This window comes from Lissotriton helveticus, chromosome 3_1 (genome assembly GCF_964261635.1).
Source record: "Lissotriton helveticus chromosome 3_1, aLisHel1.1, whole genome shotgun sequence".
NCBI lineage: Eukaryota > Metazoa > Chordata > Amphibia > Caudata > Salamandridae > Lissotriton > Lissotriton helveticus.
The window spans coordinates 413,320,158-413,345,015 of NC_136061.1; positions in this window are offsets into that span (position 1 = coordinate 413,320,158).

Consider the following 24,858-nt stretch of genomic DNA (forward strand, 5'->3'; position numbering starts at 1 on the left):
AGTAGAACGCTCCATGACAAATCCCGACTGGTCCGACAACACTAAGAGGGGAATCAGGAGTTGCATTCTGAGAGCGATCATTTACGCTAGGATCTTCGCATCTATATTAATCATAGAGAGCGGTCGGTATGATCCGCACTGATTTGTTGGCTTGTCCGGTTTCAGGAGCGTGACCAATAGGGCCTCACGGAGTGAAGGGGGTAGTTTCCCGCTCTCATAAGCTTCTGCATATACTGCTAAGTGCCGCGGTGCGAGGTCTGCAACGTATGCCTTATAAAATTTGCTATTTGCAATTTTCACCCCGAGTGGGCTGGGTATGCTCAGACGTGAGTCCCAGGCTCTCCACACCACTGGAGTCAAGCTATCCAGGCTGATGAAGGCTGATAGCCAGAAACCGGTCCTTGGATGCTTGATTCCGGTCTGGGAAAGACATGGCTTGGTAGTTCGGACTGGACTGTTCCCATGAGGCACAGGGTCAGAGCTGATTTGCATATAGCCAGTGTCTAACCCAGGGTGGTGTGGAGTGCAAAAAAACGATGGATTTAGGCCCAGATCCTTGTACTGGGGTGAATGTATGACATTGTTCTACATTCTGTCCATCAACTGTGTTTTTTGCAATTTTATAAAATTTGCTAGGCAGGCCGTCCGGACCAGCAGCTTTGCAGGTCGGGAGTGACATAATGACTTCTCGTACATCTTCTTTATCAAACGGCTGCACGAGATATGCCCATTGTCCATCGGAAATCCACCCAAGTGCCAAGTCATCAAGATACTTGTGTATCTTCCCCGTCAGTGGTGTTGTTTTGGCAGCGTAAAGGCGAGAATAGAATTGCAGCATTACGTCGCGGAGCTCAGCAGTCGAATGGCGGGCCTCCCTGGTATCATCGATAAGTTCAGTTATTTGTTCCTGCCGTCGTGGCTCCGATAATCTCTGAACCAGCGAACGGCCAGGATGACCCCCCTCTCCGTAATATCGTGCTATTGGGCGACAAGAGCAGTGCAATACCTCCTGGTCAACAGTCTCGTTATGGTCCATGGCCAGTTCCCGTATGGTCGCCAATTTTTCATTGGATGGGTCAGAGTCATATTCCCTTTCTAATTTAGAGATGTCAGATGCCAATTTTTTAATCCGTTGGCGGATGTTGCCAGAACACCCGACTGGGTCCAGATGCATGCTCAGTAACTTTAAACGCTTCCCCGAGCGTTCCCGCGCTGTCCACCGTTCCCTCGTTTTCTCTGAAATAGTTTTTTATGACTTCTGCTATACTCTGTTTAAAAACTGGGTCTTTGAGCTCCGAAGGCTGCAACCGCCACACAAATGGTGGCGTCCGATATGTAGGGAGCTGTAGTGTCAGAAGCACCAAGGAGTGTTCTGATAGGGTTCGGGCCTCGTGCGACACCGCTACTGTCCAAGTGCAGACCGACGTAGAGACTAGCAAGAAGTCTATGTGGGACCACAAGCCATGCACGGAGGAGGCGAACGTGCTCTTGCAATCCGCAAGGTGGCGGCTACGCCAAATGTCATGCAAGTGACCAGCGTCTAGGAGCCCCCAGCAAAATATCCGCAGCACGTTTAGGTCGGGCCTCGCTGCTGCCAGTTCGGTCCATAGTGGTGTCTAGGCATAAATTAAAATCCCACCCCCCATATAATCGATGCCGGAGGGAACAGTGATATCCGGCGCCACACATCCGATTAGAACGAGGGGTCATCCACATTCGGCCCCTACACATTCACAATTAACACGCTCTCTCCAGACAAGCAGCCATGCACTATCGTGAACCGACTATCATCATCCACTTCAGTCCTGATCACAGTAAAGGGCACCCCTTTCTTCACTAGAGTTATTATCCCTCTGGAGTAGGTGGAAAAGGAGGAGGACACCTGCGCTCTCGCCCATCTAGTGCCCAATTTGCTGGCAGATTCAACAGTAAGGTGAGTTTCTTGTAGTAGGGCAACCTACACTCCCATATGGTCAAGACATGCAAACACTGATCTAAACTTTTTAGGCGTGTTGAGGCCGCGAACATTCCAGGTAAGGTACTTGACCACACTATTCATCGTGGAGGACCCGCCATATGTGTTCGCCCAACCAGATATCAAACAAGCGAAAATCATACATGAAATACCAACATTCATGGTATCTGTCTGAAAGTGTACAATCTACATTTTGTCCATCCCACTATAACCCCGCCCCACCCCTCCCACCCACTTCAGCTGCCCCAACAAGCCAAAGCCATCCCAAAGCCCATCCCAACCCTCCCCCAAAATTCACAAACCCAACTCCCCCAACCTCCCTCCCACTTCAGCAACCCCAACATGCCAAAGCCATCCCAATGCCCCACCCTGGCGCCCACCCAATCCCCAACAAAAACAGTAGATAATCAGGGTACACCCATATGCGGGGAGCACAGAGTACTACTAACCTCCCAAATGGCAAGAGGTGGCCGTGCAGATCTATTGTGCGCCATTATACCAAAAGAAAATGTACAAATTAAAGAATCCTCTTGGATAAAATACAGTAGACCCCTGAACAGCAAAGGTAGGCAAGAGAACTGTAATGTGCAAGACCAAATCGGGGTGCGTAACATGAACCCATGATAAGGGGCAACCTCTCCCACTAGAAACACCCTACAATTCAAATAATTATAAAAAACATAGGAAGCATCAGTACTTGTAGGGCAACATCTTCAGTAACAAACATAAGCACTGTTCGTGTTTGAAGCCGCCTGCATCGAAACCCCGTCCAATGCAGCTCTGATAACTACACAGCACCATGAAAAGAGTAGTCATAAAAGTGTGTAGGTGTAAGTCTGCTAGTGGGTCCCACCTTCACTCCTCTTCATCAGGTACAGTGCTAGACTCGCGCCTCCTTTGTTTCATTTGCTTGGCGTGCTCCATCGCAGCTTTCGGAGATGAAAAAATCTTACTGTCTCCGTCTTTACCAATGCGTAGACAAGCCGGGTACAGCATAGCATAGGGAATCTCCTCGGTCTGTAAACATTTTTTTCACCAAACTGAACTCCTGTTGTGCCGCCTGAAGAGCCATTGTAAAGTCAGGGAAAAAGGCCAACATGTTACCTTGATGACTTATCGTGCCTTTCTCACGAGCCAACCTCAATATGGTGTCCCGATCCCTGTAATTCAATACTCTAGCTATAATCGGGCGAGGTGGCGCCCCCGGGACCGACTTGGCAGCAAGGGATCGGTGGGCATGCTCCACAATGAGCATACTAGAGAGCTGATCCATGCCAAAGATGTCAGAGATAAGGCGTTCTATGTAAGTTTCCATTTTACCCACATTTGTGGACTCTGGCAGCCCCGTAATGCAAATATTATTGCGCCTGGAGCATGCCTCCAAATCCTCATTCTTTGCCTGAATAAGGGATAATACTTTTTCTATATCTAGGGCCAGATGTAGGTAATCCCAGATTACAGATTCTTAAATACCGAATCATACCGATTCGGTATTTAAGAACTGGCAATCGGGATGTAGGTATATTTACCGAATTAATTACCGAATCAGTATGATTTGGTAATTAATGAATCGGTATTTACCGAGTCTGTAATTGTCATTGATTCCTATGGGCCTTGAGGCCCATAGGAATCAATGTCAATTACCGAATAGGTAAATACCGATTCGGTAATTGGGAGAAACATTGAAGGGTGGCAGGGTGTCACTTTGTAAAATTACCGATTCTGTAATTTTACATGCTCCTACATCTCAATATCCACATACCGGTCGGAAACGGCCGAAAATCTGTATTTTCGGCCGTGTCTGACTGGTGTTTGGCTACCTACATCGGGCCCCTAGTGTCTTATCTGCAACCGAGCTCAGGCCATCTTCTGTAGCCGACCCCCTATGCTCCACCTCACCCATGCGCGCATTTTTTTTTCAAGTTGGGACGACATATGGTCAAGACGATGATTAACAGCTGCCATCGTGCCCTCAATTGACTGCAAGGTGCGCTGCATAGCTAGGAGCGTGGAGTCCAGTGTGGCGGGGCCGTCAGCTGGAGCATCCGCCTCAGAGTCCGATGCAGCCCGCAGCGGGTTTGCGAGACTCAAAATTAAGGCACGGTTGCGACTTATCAGTACTCCCCATTGCGCCTAACCAGGCACCTAGATAATAGCTCCCCAGCCGAGGTATGGAACGCAAACAATAGCTAACAGCCCCCAGAAACGTGCTGTAATGACCCAGACCTGCAACTGCCACTTACTCCTTGTGTAGTGCGCCAGAATGAACTGACCAACACAGTAGTCCCAGTCAGTCACAGGTGCAGGCTGGGGGCTGCCAACGGGGCCCCTGAGTCAGCTATGCCAGAGCACCCAGTGCAGGTCGCTTCAAGCAGGCCAGAGCAGTCACTGCAATGTGCAGAAGTTACAATGAGGAAAAGACTGTGCCTACACTCCAAGTCAGCTAGGAGCACCATGCCTAGGATAGTAAAAGCAGAACCCTTCATGCAGAGCTCCATATGGAGCGCTATATCCCTCAGCGCTTCTAGCAAAGAAACTGGGCCCACAGGACGTTCACTTAGAGCTGAAAGTTTTCACCATACACAAGGTACTCTCCAGTGACGTGTCCCCAGAGGCAGCTCCGAAATTCAGCAGGCGACAATGAAGCGGGCATCAACGGATTAATGGACGTCTTCGCCCGCCCCTGCTGCGGCCCAGAGACAGTCAGTTCTCCTGCAGCGCCAGCCGCAGCGCACAGGCAGCGGCCTTAGTCCAGGCCCACGCCCGCAGCTCTAAGCCCGGGAGAGGCCACAATTCCACTCACCGCATCCGAGGCCGACGGGCACTCGGTACCCCCAAGGCCGCAGTCCACGACTTCACCGCAGGGACCGCCACAACCTCCCAGGTCTCGCTCTCACCACCCGGTTAAGCGCCGCGGCCCGGTCCCCTGCAGCAAACGATAATCTGCCGTGCCACCACTGAGCACGAAGAGACCCCGCGGAGCAGACAGCAGCTCAATCAAAGCGGCACTCCCAGGACCGCAAATAAGATGACAGGGAGCCACAAGTGGACGTGCAAGACCCCCGCAGTTTCAGAAGGGCCTACAGCGTCACAGCAGCCGCCATTTTCCGCACCACAGCAGTAACGTGGTAAGAACTTGCTGACACTTCACCAGCCAGTTTTCAGGGCCGCACTCACTAACGCCAGAAGTTGCAGGGGGTTACAACATCATATATGTATCGAGAGATGTTAGATGAGCAGCATGGCAGCAGATAATTGGCGGATTGTAGCACGGCCGGGCAGAGCCTCACTCCAGTTCGGCCATCTTGCCGTGCGCCCTTTAGCGCCCCCTGCCATTTTAACTTTAAAGACACAAGGAGGGAGGGTGCTGGGGGTTGACCCTGAAGGTCCAAGAAAAGTACAAGGGAAACTTGGACATAAATTCAAACAGTCACGGGTACAAAAAACACAGTTTTTACAGTACACAGTGCACAGAAACCAAGAGTTCAACTTCAACAGTCACAGGTTGAAAAACAGCAGTTTAAAAAAAATTAAATGCACAGCACATGTTTGTGTTTTTACCCCCTTCTTTGTTGATTGTTCAGTGGGCTGTTTAGAGCACATAGAGCAGGAGCTACAGGATGGAGGTGCCTGTCTTGGGGTTTCCTGCATAGACCATAAGGCCTTCTGCAGGTGTGAGAGGAGGAGGAGGACTCAGGGTTGCTTGCCAGGTAGATGGCCAATCAGGAAGGCACAGGCTGATGACCAGGGGGCAGAGAGCTGCTCCTGAAGACCAGAATGTCCTTGGATACAGACAGACTCAATCCACACTTTGTAGGTCCTGTTTTTACCATGCAGGTAAGGCCAAACTCTAGGCCACTTAAAATACTGCTTTTCCTGCACTTAAACAAATCACTTTTTCTAGCCAAAAACAAGTGCTACGTCCACTTTCCAAACACAGTTTGAACCATAAAGCAGATTAAGCAGTCTCTTAAAAACCCTCTGCTTAGCCTCTGAGGGTGTAGTGTGCCGTTTTAACCTTAAAGACGCAAAGGGGAGGAGGTTGCCCCTGCAGGCCCCAGCACAGTACAGGGGAAACTAGGACAAAAATTCAAACAGTCACGGGTAGAAAAAACAGAAGTTTTAACAGTACAAATTGCACAGAACCCAAGAGTACAATTTAAACAGTTATGGGTGGAAAAACAGTAGTTTAACGTTTGAAAAATACACAGGGCAAAACTGTGTTCTTACCACCTTCTTTCTCCCTTTGAACAGAGGCAACTTTTGGTCACTATTTTCAGTAATTGTGTGCCAACAATAGGTGGCGCTCTAAGGCTGTTACGCTTTATTGCCCTATAGAAATGCCAGTGTACAGTCTTTTGAAGAGTCGCAACTGGTCTCAGCTTTCCACTGTGTGCTAAGTGGTGAAGTTCTTACTTTTATCTCAAATGCGTAACCTTTGACTGGCACACATCTGCACAGGAGGTCTGGATCTGGGCTCCAGCGAACAAGAGGGACTGCCTTCAGTTAAATGCCATGGCTGCAGGAGGTAACAGTTCAGTTAAGTCTGTGACTAAAGGAACAGCGAGGCCCACATAGTCTTATGGGTATTTGTGGTAAATGAAGATGCAAGGTAGCCAGTAGTAAGGTGATAAAAAGAGCAGGTTTATTCTTAAGGTAGAAGTCTCAGGTTACAGGCAAAGTTGGTATGCAGGATGCCCCACTGGGAGAAGCCTCCCTGCTGCTCAGCCCATGCACTACAACTGACGTTTGCTCAAGCAGGCACATATCAGCATTCTAATTACATTACAGTCACTCTGGCTGAGCAGCAGGGGACATGACACTAAGGGGAGAATTGATGGCATAAAAATGAAGATACCACACACCTTCCTTCTTTTTGGAAAAAATTTAAAATATAAATCCAAATAAGACAGTAATAGATAACATCCATAAAAATAAGAATGAAGCAAGGCATTACAAATCCAATCCCACATTTCATAAAAATAAAAGGACCAGAGAAGAAAATAACGATACAAGGATAAGAATAACACATATATACATCACTCGGGAGAAACATCCACACTCTCTCTCCTCCGCAGACAATAAAGTATAGAGGTACAACAAAAGTGACACCTCATAATACAGTCACAGACTCTGCCGCAAGGTACAAGGGTGCAATACGTGTGTCCCGAGTGCCATACACCTGCCCAACATTTCAGGTACTAAAAACATGCCTCTGCTGGTGCAACACATATGCCCCGTCCACAAGGGTGCAATACGTGTGCCCCCACGGGTGTCATGCACCTGCCCAATATTAAAGTGCAAAATATATTCCCCAGTGGATGCAACACAAATGTCCCAAAGTAAAAGGTTTGGGCGAAAAGTAAATGCCCCATCACCAGCAAAAGTAAGCAGTTGTAAAGTATGTATTTGTTTGGGTTTTAACTTACTAGCCCATCAGAAACAACGTCTGGGTGCAAGCAATGCCCCAATACATGTAAACCTAAGTACGGTTTAGGCTCAACGTAAATGCCTATAACCTGCAACAAAAAAGCATGTACGGTTTGAGCGCAAAAGAGGTGCCCCATCACCAGAAAGTATAATTTGCATAATAATAATAAGTAATGTATGGGTGTAACCCAATACAAGTAAAGGCATGTATAGTCTGGGCAAAATGCAAATGCCCATCACCAACAAAGGTAAGTAAGAGTGGTTTATGTAGCAGAATCCCGGCCCCATCACCAAGAACTGTAAGAACTGATTGGGATGCAGTAACTAATCCCCAGCTCAAGTAAAAGTGTGAAACTTATGGGCAAAAAACACAACCCCCAGAACAAGTAAAAGAAAGTATCATTTGTCCCAGGTGCAAAGCTCACAGATGCAAGATGAAGATGCAAAGTAGTCAGTAGTAAGGTGATAACAAGATCAGGTTTGTTCTCAAGGTCGGACACTCATGTTACAGGTAGAAGTTGGTAAGAAGGTATCAGGAAAGCCCCAACAGGTCACTCTCGCTGACCAGGAGGTGACATAACACTAAGAGGAGAAATCATGGCATAGAAACAGGGCCGGAAAGGCCGTGGGGGGCGGGTTTTCAAGCATGGGCGGCTTTGTCAATGGGGGCCGGTTTTGCAGCAGTGCTGCAATGACGGCCCCCGTAACAAAAGCGGCAGCAGTGCTAATGTGGCAGCAGTGCTGCTTCTCGCTGGTGCTAATCTCTCCCCCAGCCCCAATCTCCCCCATGCTGCCGGTGTAATAGGATTGCCAGTGCTGGTTTGCGTTCCCAGTCCGGACCTGCATAGAAATGACGATACCACCGTATAGTATCTGGCTAAAAGGCCTGAAGATTAAGGATTCAGGACCCTTCCTAAGTAGTTGTGATTTGTTTCAGAGTCCGTCATTATTCACTTCCATGTGCTTTGATATGTCTTTTAAAGGGTAGGAATAATTGTCACACGCAGCATTAATTAGATCGTGTCGGGAGCCACCGGAGTTCTATGATTGTGTTGCGTTTCTTGCATAATTGTGGATTTTCCACATTTGCCACATAATCCCTAATCTGCTGCATAAATATCAATATTTTAACTAAAAAAGGATTCTAGCTCAAATGGATCAAGTTACTAAAAACACACTGATGTGTTGTATTGCAGTGAAAGGCCCATTGCAAACGTTGCCTGGTCACCCTTCAGAAGCTTATTGCTGCATTTAAGCATTAAATTGTTACTACTGAGGTGAATCCAATACTAAAACAGTGTTAACATGGGTACAAATGAAAGAAGGAATGCTGCCACAAAATCTACTGTATTGCACCCGTAATCTGCCTTTTCTTGCCGCATCTGCTTGAAGCTCAGCTCCGACAAGACAGAAGTACTGGTCTTAGGAAAGAGGAACTCTTCGTGGGACACCAGCTGGTGGCCTAAAGAGCCAGGACCAACACCAATGACCACACCAGAAATCTGGGGATCATCCTAAATGACAAGCTCAAAATGACTGCACAAGCCAATGCAGGGAGCGCTGCCTGCTTATGTTCCACTTATGTTAAGAAAGATCTTAAAGTGCTTGCCACAGAAAACCAGATGCACCGTCACACAAGCACTCATCACAAGCAGACTTTACTACAGTAATGCACTGTATGCCGTAATCTCCAAGCAGCTCTTACACAGAATTCAGACCATCCTAAACGCTGGTGTAAGACTCATACTTAACTTCCCACACCGCACCCATATCTAAACCCACCTTTGAAGCTCAACGGGCTCCCCATTCACAAATGCAGTCAATTCAAACTTCCCACATACACATACAAAGCTTTGCACAGCACTGGACCAGCTTACCAGAACAGCTGCATACAATTCACCAGCCTGCCAGACCCCTATGCTTAGGCTCACTCGCACCTTCCCCTGCGCTTTCACAAAAGCAGAGCAGGAGGTTTTTTGTTCTCCTACCTGGCATCCAAAACATGGAATGATCTACGACTACACTTCATAGCCTTTTACCCTCTTCTGGAGTTCTGCAAGAGCTCTTCAAATGACTGTACAGGGACCACACACCAGCTCGAGTGTCTAGATACCCTCATGGGTGATTAGTGTGCTGTACAAATCAACATAACATAACTGTCATATAATTTGTCCCTCTCCTGCCACACAAAACTAGTGGTCCTTATCATGCTTTCTGATAGAAAAATTGAGATATTAGTCTAATATAAATATACATTCAATGCACACCAATCATTAAGACGTGCCGGGGACTGTTGTCAAGAATTTTTGTGTTGGCAGTCACCACCTTACATAGCCTTCTTATGAGCTTGTACGGTTGCACTACTGTATAAAGGTTTCCACTTGGTGTCTGTAGGGGCTGCAGGCTAGAGGTTTGAATTCCAGTGGTGGTGCCTCAACCCTTAACTAATGATTGTACTGTCAAATAAACAAACATTCAGCAAACACTGCAACACAAATACGTTGAAAGTAGATGTTTCCACTCCCACAGTCTGTCTCTCTTGCTTTTCACTATACTCTCCCAGAGGCGTATGCAACATGATGGGACCCCCATGCAGAATGTGATTAGCGGCCCCTGAATCTCCCATATCTCGCAGATATTCATTGAACTTGGGCTCAATGGAGCCCTCTTGAAAGTTTAGTGCCCTCTGTAGGGTCAGAGGACCACTGATCCTACACCTAATTTGTTAGGGTCTTCCATGTTCAGACTGCTTGGAGAGTCTTTCACATTTACAGTCAGGAGGGCAGTCTGTAGTCTGGGGGTCTTGTAGAGAGTGATCATTGGGAGAATACCTAGTTAGGCATCCATGGCTAGTTATTATTAATTGGGTTTTGTAAAGCGCATAGTAACCTGTAAGCATCCCAGCGCTGAAACCAAGACAGTCAAGAGAGCGGTGAGCCAGAGAGAACAGGGCATCAAGGGAAGAGGTAAGTTTTCAGAATTTTCCTAAAGCGGAGGCGATCTGATTCCTAGTGCTAGTGGGTAGTACACAATCAGTGCTGCGAGATGGCTGAGTAGGTCATGTGATTGGACGGGCGGAATAGTCAGATGTCTTGAGTGCACTTTCGAAGTCTTAGACTTCTAGGCAAAACTGTGATACACAAAGAACTATTTCAATCTAATTTTATTGAATATTTTTAGGCAGTAGACTCCTCCTGAACCTCCATTGTGTAAGGCCACTTACTCCCTTCAATCTATGTGGTTTCCATGCAGACATCTGTTGTGGAAGTGGATTGTGCCATACCTAGATTAAGGCAGCGGGTAAATCGTGGGCACCTCGCTAATGTCATTACCAAATTAAGTACTGCTTATATTTGTGTTCTTATGACATAGGGTGTGATTTAGATATCGGCAGATGAGTTACTCCATGACAACGGTGACTGATAGCCTGTCTGCCGAAATATAAATTCCATTATATCCTATGGGATTTATATTTTGGCGGACGCATATCCGTCACCGTTGTGATGGAGTAAACAGTTCCCCGAGATCTAAATAAGGCCCATTGTCTTTTGCTTGCGTCACTGTTATTTCTATGCCATTCTCTGTAAGCTCTCTCTGCCATGTTCACAGTGCCTCAATGCACTATATCAAAAACGTAAATAAATACACAGCAGGGACAAATCACTGCAGCAGTTAGCGCAGAGGGTAAGGGCAGTCACATATTTATTTGGTGAAAGTTATATGAGCAGCATGCAAGAGTGAGGTACTCACAAGCAACTGAGATAGAAAATAGGCCCAGGCACAAAATTAAATGTGGCCCCCATTAGGGAATAAGATAGCTAAAAAAGTGGCCGACGTAGACGAATCAGATAGCTAAAAAAGTGGCCCATAGCGGCGAATCAGACATCTAAAAAAGGGCCTTCCTCTGGAAATCAAGACAGTTTTAAACTTGCAAAGAAAATCTGTATAGGTGTTTTGCAAGGTATGGGAGAATTCATGTATTGTACTTACTCACAAACAGACAAAAACAACCCATACACTGATCTGTGAGACCAGCCCTTCGGGCACTGCCAGGTTGCCCTATTAGTCAGTCCAACCCTGGCGGTGTGAAGAGGTGCTGATTAAAACAAAAAGGGGCATATTCACAATAAAGTGGCAAGGCGTGTTGTTAAGCCAAGAGGGCTACCGACACGCTTCGTCTCTTTAGAAACGCAGGGCTGCACCATATTTACTAGAATAGGGTGCAGCCCTGCATTTCCCCCTGCACTGGCGCTAACTTCAGCTGCCTAGCACCAACGCAGGCACCCTTTCACCATAGTGCAAGGGTGCTTGTGTTGAGGGGAAGATCATTTATGTGCAGGAAGGTCACCCTTCCTGCAGATAAACAATCTTCAAATGCTGTTTTGTAACTTCTATGTGTGCTGCTTAATGCACACATAGATGTTGCAAAACTGCATTTTTTTAAAATGATTGTTTATGTGCAGGAAGAGGGACATTCCTACACATAAACAATAATAAAACATGTGCTGTTTCTATGTGTGCTGCACAAGGCATTGCACACGGAAACAGCAAAAACTAGGAGAAATAAAGCATTTCTCCTCGTTTCGCCTGTTTAAGCCCAGGTTTTCCCTGTTCTTAATTTCAGCGCTGCCTCCTATTTACGCTGCCCTTGTAAATAGGGGGCAGAGTCAAAATCAATGGGTGTTGCGGTGGAACACCCACCGCAACACCCATTACCCTCCCCTTTCACACTAAATACAGCGTGAAAGGGTGCCTTATTTACAAGGCACCGTTAAGCCACGCTAAGTGGTTTAACGCTGCCTTATAAATAAGGCAAGGCCCCTATCGCCATCACAGCGTCACTGTGACGTTGTGATGGTGACAGGTGCTTGTAAATATGCCCCAAAGTCTGAGGTGGCTTTGTATAACAAAAGTGAATTCTTCTTTATTCCAATAAAAGGAGTCCACGTCCTGTAGTTCCTTCCTCCAGCAGATCCCACCGACAACTGAATAAAGTGAAGCTGTCAACTATGGAGAATGAACACAGAACTCTGAATCCATAACAAGTGTAAACATTACGTGTTGCATTATAGGCTAACTGGCAGGAGCCTAGAAGCGAGAAATAGAACTAGTAGACAGACTAAACATTTCTTTTTTTTGTTTAAGAAGTTTTTATTAGCATTTTTGGATTCACTACAATACAAAGGTCATAAATAAGTCGAATACCAATAATATATAATAAAGAGTACCAAAACAATTGCATTGAGTGATAAAACCGAATGATAATCAAAAGAGATATATAAAGGTGGAGAAAGGAAAAAGGGAGAAGACAAGTGAAAAAGAAAGGGAAAAAGAGGGAAGAGAGAAGAGAGAGGAAAGAGAAAAGAGACAAATGGAGAAGAAAGAGAGAGAAAAGGAAACAATAAGTGGGAAACCGTAGAACCATTCAAGGAAAAGTGGTGGAGGAAAGATAAGTGGTAAAAGGGAGCCAAAGGAGATCGGATTTAATTTTGAGGGGGACAGAAGAGGAGGAAGCAAACAAAATTCCACCAAGTGTGAACAGCAATTTTAGAATTATCTTTCCAACATAATAAAATAACTTTAAATGCAAGAGAAATAAACAAGTCCAACAATCTTGCAGAAGAAGAGGTAATATCAACATCCGGAGACAATGAGCCCAGAAAAATAGTCTGTAACGATAGCTGGGCAGAACAACTAAAAACTTGCAAACATACTCCCAAAAGGATAAAACAGGAAGAAAATCGTAAAGCAAGTGCTTAAGTGTCCCAGTATCTTTAGAACAGGGCCAACAGAGTAAAGAAGAAGTTGGGGAAAATGTATGAATACTTACTGGGGTTAGAAGGACTCTATGATATATAAACAGTAAAGATTGGGTAATACGCGCAGCAGGGGAAACTTTAAACAATTTGGACCAAATTCGATCCCACAACAAGACAAGGAACGACATATCCAGATCATTTTCCCAAGCTATCTCAACAACTGATTTAGTACGGACAATATCAGTGCACAGTAACATTGTATAAACAAGAGCAGCCTTAGGTTGCTGAGTGGAGAATAGAGGATAGAGTGAAGAAGTAGGCACAAAAGGGGGTAAGACAGCAGGCAAAGAGAGGGTATCCAAGTGTAATTGAATAGCATTCGTGATAATAGTATATTCAGAAACATAAGATGAGGGTAAATGAAATAACTGTTGCAATTTCGGGAACGGAATGATAGATTCCTTATAAAAAAATTGATGCACAAATAAAACATTCTTTTCTTTCCAATGCTTAAAATAAAATGATTTGCCTTTATAACGAAGAAATTTGTTATACCAAACAACTGATAAGAAAAAACATTGCAAAGAGGATAGGTTAGAAGAGAAATCATTGTATAATACTGTTTGTGAATATTTTAAGATTGGAAATTTGGTTAAAAAAGTACAATTTGACATAAAAACAATATCTTGAAAGGAAAAATCTTTCAATAGCGAGCGTTCTAGTAGAACCCATGAGGGCACTGGGGTTTCGTTAAAATCATAGGCCAAAGAAAAGGATTGTTTTATCAGAAAGGCAGAGTGATACAATTTAAAATTAGGAAAGCGAACTCCACCTTCAGATTTAGGGCGAGTCAGCTTCTGCAAAGAGATACGGGGATGCTTGTTGTTCCATAAGAATTTAGAACATAGAGTGTTGATACGTGAAAAAATGAAATGGGGATTTTGAAAGGGAGCATAGAAACCGTATACAGAACATGGGGGGTAATCATCATTTTAATCGTGTCCAATCTGCCCCACCAGGATAGAAACAATGGGGACCAGAGTTGAAGGAGGGAGGTGATTTTTTTCATGAGGGACTCAAAAGTGAATTTAAGGGTAACTTTCAAGAAGGGAGCAAACCAAATGCCAAGGTACTTGATTTTAGAAGGGCACTAAACAAAAGCAGTATTGTTGAACATGAATTGATAGCATAGTGAGTTAAGTGGGAGGACTTCTGTTTTGGATAGATTCAATTTATACCCCGAGACGGATGAATAAATTCTTACCTCCTCCAAAAAAGGGGGGAGAGAGGATTCAGGATGTGACATGTAGACTAGGACATCATCTGCATATGCAGACAGTTTAGTTTCAGTGGAAGACAATTTAAAACCCGTGATGGCAGGGTTAGAGCGAATTCTTTCTAAGAAGGGTTCAAGACATAGAACAAATAATAGGGGTGATAGGGGACAACCTTGTCGGGTGCCTCTAGATAAGGAGAAGGATTTGGAAAAGTGGTTGTTAACAAAAATGCTGGCACGTGGAGATGAATAGAGCAGTTTAACCATTGAAATAAAAGAGGGACCAATACCAAACCAATGTAGGGTACGGAACAGAAATTGCCAGTTGATGCGATCAAACGCTTTTTCGGCATCTAGGGACAATGCTGCTAAAGGGACCTTCAGATGTTTGCTGTGAGCAATGACATTAGAGAACATACGAGCATTATCCGCAGCAAGTCTGCCTTTTACAAAACCCACTTGGTCCGTTTTGATTAGTTGAGGGATAAGGGAATCAAGCCGAGATGCAAGAATTTTAGCAAAAAGTTTGCAGTCATAATTAATTAAGGATATAGGACGATAATTTTTACATTGGGTGTGGTCTTTATCAGGTTTCGGGATGATGATAATCAGTGCATCTAAAAAGGATCCAGAAGCCTTCGCATTCAAAATAAAAGAGTTGAAAAGTTGAAGGAGTTTAGGAGCAAAAAAAGAATGAAACGAGGAATAACATTCTACAGGTAGGCCATCCAGACCAGGAGCCTTTGAGCGTTTGAGTGAGTTAATGGCTCTTGTTACCTCTTGGATAGTAATGTCTTCTTCCAGGAGAGCAAACTCATTCGGTAGGGATGGGGGAGAAGGGAGGCCCTCAAAAAAGGAGGCTAGGTTCGCATCAGAGGGGTGGGTATCATCAGTATATAAGGAATGGTAATAGGAGTGGAAAACATCAGCGATGTCCTCATCCGCCGTAACCAATTTGTTGAGAGAGTCATTGAAAACGGGGCCTACATTTTTACGTTCAGACTTAATTTTCAAGTAATTTGCCAGCATTCTTCCCGCTTTATTTTGGCCACCATGAAATTTGGATTTTATTTTAAGAAGGGTGTTACAAGCTTCATTGGTAATAATCTTATTGAGTTCAGTTTTGGCAACAATTAAGTCATGAAGGGATGAGGAAGATTTGGAGGAGAAAAACAAATGCTCAAGATTTTTAATATGACGTAGTTGGTCATCGTATTTCTTCCTATTGATTTTCTTTGTCTTGGCAACATAGGATATAGTAAAAGCTCGGAACGCAGCTTTAAACGCATCCCAGTTATTGGGAATGGAGGTATCAGAGGGGTTATTAAATGTAAAAAATTAATCGAAAAGTTTCGCACTTTCTTTCAAAAAAACTGAGTCTGATAAAAGAAAGGCGTTAAACTTCCAACTACTAAATTTAGAGGATATAAGGGAAAGATCCATTGAGGTAGTAACAGGGGCATGGTCAGAAATAAAAATGGAACCTATTGAAGATTGTTGAATGGAGGGGAGTAAAGATTTACTAACCAAAATGTAATCAATTCTGGACCGGGTATGATGAACAGAAGAGAAAAATGTATATTCCAACACATCAGGGTTACATAATTTCCATGAGTCATATAAAGGACGCAAAGCAATGGCAGATTGGAAGCTCTTATGGGATTTGTCAGGTTGGAATTTACTGGAGGATAATCGATCAGAGAAAGGGTCTAACCATTGGTTAAAATCTCCGGCAATCACAAAATTGGGGCAATCTATAGAGGAAATCAAAGTTTTAATAGTAGTCCAAAACTTAGGGTCAGGACGTACCGGACCATAAATATTGAGCAAAACCAAAGTCTTATTATGAAGAACAACCTTAGCCATTGCCCAACGTCCTTCATCATCATGTTGAGATGAAATGATTTGAACATTCAAAGCTTTGTGAAACAAAATAGCAACTCCCCCCCTTCTTACCAATAGCAGGAGAAAATACAACCTGCCCCACCCGTTGCCTTTTTAATTTAAGCGATTCAACATCAGAACAGTGCGTTTCCTGAAGGAAAACAACTTGAGAACTAATTTTGGACAAATGAGACAATACCTTTTGACGCTTGACAGGATGACCAAGACCTTGTACATTCCAAGACACAAAGTTACACACCATTGAGGATAGGAATGATGGGCGACACGTGGAGAACACACATGGCAAGGGAATCACTACAAAAATGGAGAGAACAAAGACATAAGATACATGTGAAGAGAGCTCGCAACATACAAAAAAAACAAATGTAGGTTTCAATCAACAAGGCACAGTACATCATGAAGAAAAGTAATCGAGAGAGAGATTGCAAAGGGAAAGAGAAATATAGAGTATTGTAGAGAAGGAGAAGAAAATCATTAAGGAGAAAAGAGAAGAAAGAAAGAGGAGGAGAGATAGAAGAAAGGGCAAATAGAAGAGGGGAAAAAGGAATCCGATCAAGGCAAAGATGCCTGAGCGGAAAAGCAAAGAACAAGAAACACATGAGGGACACAGATGCACCATAAAGGGGACAAAACCCCACAAACTACAGAGAAGAAAGGACATGAATATGGATAAGAAAAATAGCGTAAGAGCAAGGATAGTAAAAATATGGATGAAGACGGAAGAACAGAGGCAAAGAACAGAGGCAAAGAACGGCTACTGACAGAGGAAAAAACGATAATGAGAAGAGAAAAAGCAACTTAGAAGAACATCAGAAGAGGAAACTCAAAATAACATTAGATAACAGTGTCCATCGTTGAAGGAGAGATACTCTGTAGATAGGAATGAAGTCGTTGAGGATCATCAAAAGATCTGGTGTGCCCATTGTGTGTGATCTTGCAGAAGCACGGATGTAGAATTCCATATTGGATGTTGAGTTGACGCATGAGGGGTCGTAGATTCAAGAATTCTTTCCTTCGGGCATTTGTTGCATTTGAAAGGTCCTGCGAGATAAAGATGTTATGACCAGACCACTGGAGACGTCTTTTAAGTCTGGCAGCCTTTAGAACAGACATTAGTTCCGTGAATTAGAGAAAAAGCATAATAATTCCACGAGGCTTTCCAGAAGTAGAGTTAATACGACCGAGTCGATGAGCCCTTTGAAAGTTAAGAGATTGTGACGCAGGTTGGAGATTCAAGAGATCCTGTAAGAATTTTTGCATGAAAGACACCATGTCGGACCCCTCCACATTTTCCGGAACACGGTAAACTCGTAGGTTGTTTCTCTGATTACGATTTTCCAAATCCTCGGTGTGGAGCTTGAGCTTGTGGATTTCTTGCTCCAATAGTGGAATTTTAGTAGAGGCATCATGAAAGTCACTAACCCTTTGCTCCAAAGTTACTATTTTGCCCTCCATAAGAACACAGCGGTCTTCTATTTACTTAAGACGTTCATTCGTGGCAATCATGAACGGTTGAAGGCCTCTAACCTCTTCCAAGATGGAGTCCAGAACCGGATTGGAGGAGGACTTGATGGGTGAGGGCGGATCATTTTTAGGCCGTTTAGGTTTAGTGCCAGTTTGTAAAAGTTTGGAATCATGAGCCATTGTAAAAGCGTAAATAGAAGCCACAAAGCAAGGGTGAAAACAAAGAAAGAAACTTCGATCCCTGCACCGAGGAAAACTTGGTACTATTTGCAACAAAAACCCAGTCAGAGGGTAGTAAATATGAAATTTAGCGTCAACGATGGACAAGCTAAAAATTAGATGTTATAAAAGTAATAAAACGTATCACATAGGACAGGCTGTCATCAAATTGTGAGAAAACGTGACAGAGAAATGACCCATTAGTATGTGAAAATAAAGACATCCAACCTCATAGGGCGCGGTAATCAGGAGCAGTTCATGTAGAAAATCGAGTAGCAGATGCAAAACATGAAAGGCTGAAAAATGGTAGCAGTCGTGTAACAATCAATTGAAAGTCAGCATAACACAAAATGGCGGCATGTTCTCCTGTCAGAGTACACCTCAAGCAGACGCTTAAACTGCAGGAAAGGCAAAAAAGTGTAGTGCACTACTGAGACAGCGCCATATATTTGAAGGAGGAATGTCTATAGGTCGTAAATGCGCCAAAAACACAGCCGAAGTGACAGGGCGGCAAATAACACCGCAATATAAAATCCGCGGTCAGGGAATCAAAATGGCGCCCGTCTGCTTCGCGGCAAAAAGGAAAAAAATTACCGCTGGGTTGAAAGGCTGCTATAATGCACGAAATCCTCCCGGAACAGCTTCTCCATGACGGCGAAGTCTACCGCTGCCCCTGGAGCCGTTTCATCTGGACAAGAAACGCGGAAAGATGCTCTCACGGCATCTGCGGGTCGAGTCCGACTCGGAGCTCACGGGGATTCCGTCCTCCTCGGCCGGCGCGCAAGCCACGCCCCTCAGACTAAACATTTCAACACTACAAGGTGCGCCCTACTGGGATAAAATGGCAGAGCACCAATAGCATGGAAAAAATATTGGTGGCTCTTAAAAAACAATTACAATGTTGAGGTAGAGTTCTCACTCCTGGGCTTACACATAAATGTGGGTGTGGCTGGTATGAAGAGACCTTTCCAACAAGCATTGGCAAAGGCAATAGGACTCACCTATACAAGAGCTATTGACTTAAGTTTTATCCATGTTCTACACCAGCGTGGCTGGTGTTCAGAATGGCTAAAAGTTAATGGGGTTAAGGAGAGTGGAGTGTAGTGGAGCACCATAAAGTTAAGTAGAGTAGAGTAGAGTTTTATAGAGTGGTGTAGAGTGGTGTAAAGTAGAGTTGAGTGGTATGGAATGGAGTGAAGTGGAGTGTCATAGAATGGATTGGTGTAGAGGGTTGTGGAGTGTCATGGAGGAAGTGGAGTGTCATGGAGTGCAAGGGCATAGAGTGGAGTAGAGTTGAGTGGAGTAGAGTGTCAGAGTGGAATAGAGTGGAGTGGCATACATTGTTATGGAGTGGTGTAGAGCAGAGCGGAGCGGCATAAAGGGTACTGCGTAGAGTGTAGTTGAGTGTTGTAGAGTGACATAGAGTGGAGTACATTGTTGTAGAGTAGAGTGGAGTAGAGTGCTGTAGAGTGGAATAGCATAGAGTGGAGTGGCATAGAGGGTCAGAGTGCATTGGCATAGAGTGGATTGAGGAAGAGTGGAGCAGAGTAGAGTGGGATAGTGTGTCATAGAATATAGTGGAGTGGAGTGGCCGGGTGTGGCATAGAGAAAATTGCGTAGAGCATCGAATAGTGGAGTAGTGTTGTAGAGTACTATAGACTGGAGTGGAGTGTTCTAAAATGGCATATTGCGGAGTACAGTTTAATGGTGTAGAGTGTCAAAGAGTGGAGTATTGTGGAGTAAAGTGTTGTAGAGTGGACTAGAGTGAAGTGGTGTAATGTACAGTGGTGCAGAGTAGATTGGCATAGGGTGCATTGGCTTTGAGTAAAGTGGTGTAGAGTCCATTGGTATAGAGTACAGTAACATAGAGTATAGTCGTAGAGTGCAATGACGTAAAGTGGAGTGGCGCAGAGTGGAGTAGAGCGGCACAGAGTACAGTGATGTAGAGTAGATTATTTCAGAGTAGAGTGAAGTGGTGTAGAGTGGAGTGGTGGAGGGTAGATTGCAGTGTTGCTGGGTAGAGTGCAAAGGTGTAGAGCAGAGTTGCATAGATTGCAGTGGAATAGAGTAGAGTAGTGTAGAGTGCAGTGGCATGGAGTGCAGTGTTGCAGAATAGATTAGAGTGGCATAGAGTGGAGTGATGCAGAGTAGAGTAGCATAGAGTGTAGTGGTGTTGAGTGCATTGGCGTAGAGTGGTGTAGAGTCGAGTGGTGTACAGTAGAGTGCAGTGGCATATAGTAAAGTGGCGATGTATGGATAATGGAGGTTTGCAGGTAAGTAAACATTTAAATAAATCGAATTTCGTTGTGCGCACTGCATTGCATTTGGGGATGCAGTGCGCGCAACGAAATTCGTTTGATTTATTTAAATGTTTACTTACCTGCAAACCTCAATTATCCATACATTACTAACCCCCACCCTGCCGCTCCCCCTCCCCACATCACTGCCCCGGCAGGTACTCCCCTACTGACCGCGGCTGATGCAGAGTAGATTGGCGGCGAGTTCAGTGGCATAGAGTGAGTTGGTTTTAAGTAAAGTAGAGTAGAGTGCATTGGATTAGAGTGCATCGGCGTAGAGTAAAGTGGCATACAGGGCAGAAGGGTGAAGGGGTGCAGGGTCGATTACAGTGGCATAGAGTGGAGTGGTATAGAGTGGAAAGGTGCAGCATGTAATAGAGTGGCATACAGTCGATTGTTTCAGAGTAGAGTGAAGTGTCATAGAATGCAGTGTCTTAGAATGCAGTAGTGCTGAGTAGAATAGAGTGGCTTTGAGTGTATTGGCGTAATCAGTGGGGCGTAGTAGAGTAGTGTGGGGTTGAGTGCATTGGCGTAGAGTAGACTGCTGTAGAGTGGAGAGATGCTGAGTGTAGTGGCATTGAGTGGAGCGGTGCAGAGTAGAGTGCAGTGATGCAGTGTGGAGTGGAGTGGCACAGTGTGCAGTGTGAGGCAATGTGGAGTGGGATGGAGTGGGATGGAGTGGTGTGGTGGGGCATAGTGCAGTGGCGTGGAGTGGTTCACAGTAGAGTGGAGCGGGCTTAAGTAGAGTATGCATGGTGTGGTGGCATACTGCCATTCAACTGAATTGTCTTCAATTGAACTGACCCTTACATTTGACAGACATACATTTTTACAGATAAAAGTATAAAGCACACAAATGATAATGTGTAGAAATGTCATCACCAAGTTTATTGATTTGTTTTGATTGCATTAAAATATGTTTCCTCCACACTTCAGAATTTCCCAAAAATGTGCTTCATGTGTGCTTTACATATTCTAAAATATCTGCACAGTTCAATTACAGACATTTAAATGTTGTTTTGTGCTAGAAAAAAGAAATCGTACAGCACACTGAGTAGTTGGCATGATTGTCACATAAATCTTCTCACTTTGAAGTTAGAGAAAGAAAAGTAAACACCAGGAGACAATCTCCCTGGAAGACAGAGCCTGACATTTGACCTCTGTCTTTGAATACACAGCAAATGTGAAGAGATTAGAACAAGATGTAAAGGCCTGTTTGCAGAAGTTCAGTACTGGTGGAAGAATACAGTAAATAGGTTAGGACATGGTAAGAGGCAAACTCAAGCTGTATAGTCTAAAACAAATAAAGCCAGCAAATAGAAAGTAAGCAAATGTAAGTTACAAACCACAAAGACAATGTTCAGAAATTGGTGGAATGCATTCCCAGGGAAGCTTTCAGAATGCCCCTAAGATGTCCTTAGGAAACAAGACAGCACAGCTGTCTTGTAGGCTTTTACCTCAAAATGGCTGATGCTCAGTAAGGGTGTTAGTCTCTTTGTGCCACAGTACTCTATTTGGCAAACGTCCAGGCATTCTAGCACACCACTCAGCGGTGCTGTTTGTATCGAGCTTGGCAGAATTATAGGCTAAAAAATCCAGTTTGAATTGGAAGTGACCTCCTCGTAGCCCACAATGATCTGTGCAGCAGATACTTAACCCTCTTAGCTACTTTGCCTAACTATTTAGCTACAATTGCGTCACTACTGAATTAGTAAAATGGATGAAAAAGGGAAAATAAACATTTTTTTTAATTAGCTTAAAGTGCAGCAACACATGAAAGTCTGAGCTTCTTAAATAAAGCATTACCTTCCTTATACATATATACCTTCCATGTACTTAGGTATCTTTATATGTATTACTTGACTCCTAATTCAGCATCTCCAATGTAATACCCTATATCTCACCTTATACCTCTCTCAATGTATCCTCTACCTCCACTCTGACTCATCCCAAACCTTATGCCACTACTTTCTCCAATGCACTACCCTATTTCTCACCCTTTGCCTCGCTCTATAAATACTCTACCTCCACTCTCTGACTCATCCTAAACCCCATACCACTACTATGATACCCAAAATAATTCTTTCTAGACTATTCCCTCCTCTACTGCTCCTTGCATCATCTCATACCTCTTTTACTCTTTGAATCTCCCAAACAAGCCTTTCTAAACCCTTCCTTCATGTATCGCTCCGAGTCTCATCCGATACCTCATCCCCTCTCACTAATCCACTTCTAGAGACTCTTCCTTCCTTCATCTCTCCTTTACTCATCCCAAACCTCCTCATACTGCTATGATCTCCAAATAAACACGTTCTCGACCCTTCCCTCTTCTATCCCTCTGATAGAGTGCGCAGGTCACCCGTCTACAATTTTGTCAATACTCACCTGGGCCCATAATTTAATTCACCATATTTACTCAATCGGGTAACCCACACTCTACTACCAGTCTATTTTTCCTACTAATTCCTATACAATTGACTTACCAATCCTTGTCACTGGTACCTATGACCACAATGGATCAGGGAGTTTAGAATAATAGGCAAACGGTAAAAAATACCATAACATTTACATTCAATATAATAACCACAGACTAAGGGAAGTTTTAAACTCTTTATCTAATCATCATCCAAAGTCATAAGCCACACATTAAAAGCAATTAAACTATCCATAACCAACATCAAAAACAGTGTATAGCTATGCAAAACCATTTAGCAAGTTTGAATTAAAGGGAAGGGAAACAAGGAACATGCTATTTTGAGAAACAGACTTTTCAACTTAACTAAAGGAGGGTAAAGAAAAGGAACATACTAGAGGTTACAGTTCAAGCACTTATCAAATGGTAGGGGGAAAACAGAACAATAATATGCAATCACGAGCTTAACTTAGCATATGACTATAGGGAAGGTAAGAAATTGGAACACGCTATTAATCAAAAGACTAAACTTTAGTATTTCTAAAGGGAGGGTTGGGAAGGGATCAAGAAACATATACTATGCAATCATGAGAACATTTCAGCATAATCTATAGGAGGGTAAGAAAGTGGAACATGCTAGTATATCAAATAACGATTTTCATTCAAAGGGAAGGATAAGGGAAAAAAAGAACATATTTAATCAAAGCTTCTATCGATTTAGGGAGGGTAAAGAAAAGGACGCAAAGTATAATGACAATTATCCACTCAAATATATATTTACCTAGAATGGTGTGAAGACCAACCCTGGCCACGGGTCAGTGAAAAGGACAGAAGAACCCCAAAGAATGCAGTTGCCAATAGGCCAGCAGGTGCCGTATGGAAATCAGGACAGGGTAGACCAGATTTGGATCAGGACACGACCACCAAAGGTTAAGACCAGCACCAGCAGTTCAGTTGCAATGCCTGCGCTACTCCCTCTTTGCAAGGAATCAGCCCAAACCCAGACTGGGTTATAGCATGTACCAGCAAAGTGCTTCGCCAGCACTTCACCTTCCCAGAACCCGATTGGGTCAGCCAGTCTGTCTAACAGAGTGCTTCGCAGCCCTCTGTTCTAAATCACCTATTGAGTGTGTTGGGTCAGTGACAGGTCAGCTATTCAGACAAGTCGGACGATTTCTCTAGCTAAACCTAGGCTAGTTATACTATTTTCCAGGTCAGTGTACCACCCCCCGATGTTGCAAGTGTAAGGATCCCCAATTTCGATTGGACAAAGGAGGAGGACAGGTCGTCACACCACCTAATATTTCGAATTTTGCCGTCTCCTATTCAAATTTATATTCACGCCCATCAAATTCAGGTTCTCATGAAGTCTTCAACTCGTAAAACAATGGATGTTCTATTCACAAATACAATGTATTTTTCCAGAGTTCATTAGGTGAGATTCCCAGGAGCATCTTCTCAGTCAGTCAGCTCCTTGGCTAAAGTCCAAAGGTCACTGCTCTGGAGACTTGCAAATCTCGCGCAGTCACAGTTTCAACCAAGATGGAGTACAGCGTTATACGACAGGCCAAGTTTCAAAGTGCAACATGAGATGGAAAAGAAACAGTTTTAGAACACAGAATAAATGAATACACTGTATACCACGAATTTCTACACTATACCCCTTACTTTATAATAAACTATAGCATTAGGATTAAGCAGAACGAACAGTTTAGCAAAATCAGCAGTCCAAGCTTCTCGCATGTGAGAACACAGAGCAGCCATATTAGCTTTAGTGCGCAGAAGCAACAGATTCCCTCCAAAGCTGCGAGTACGTCAGACGCATGCGCAGTAGAAATTCCCGCGTAGCAGCAGCCATTTTATTTGCAAGCATATTAGGATTATAAAACACATAAGCAAGCATCACTCGGATACCCAGTAATGAGGAAAAAGGGACAAATTAGTAAGACAAACATATTGGTTAATTTGTTAACGTTATTCGAGGTTCTTGATTACAAGCAAGCAGTTTTCGTGCGAATCCTTGCTCCATCAATCCCCTCTTTGATGATATTTTATATCATCACAATTAATGGAAACAGATGCCAACTTCTCACATTTCACCCATTTCAATCTCTTCAAAC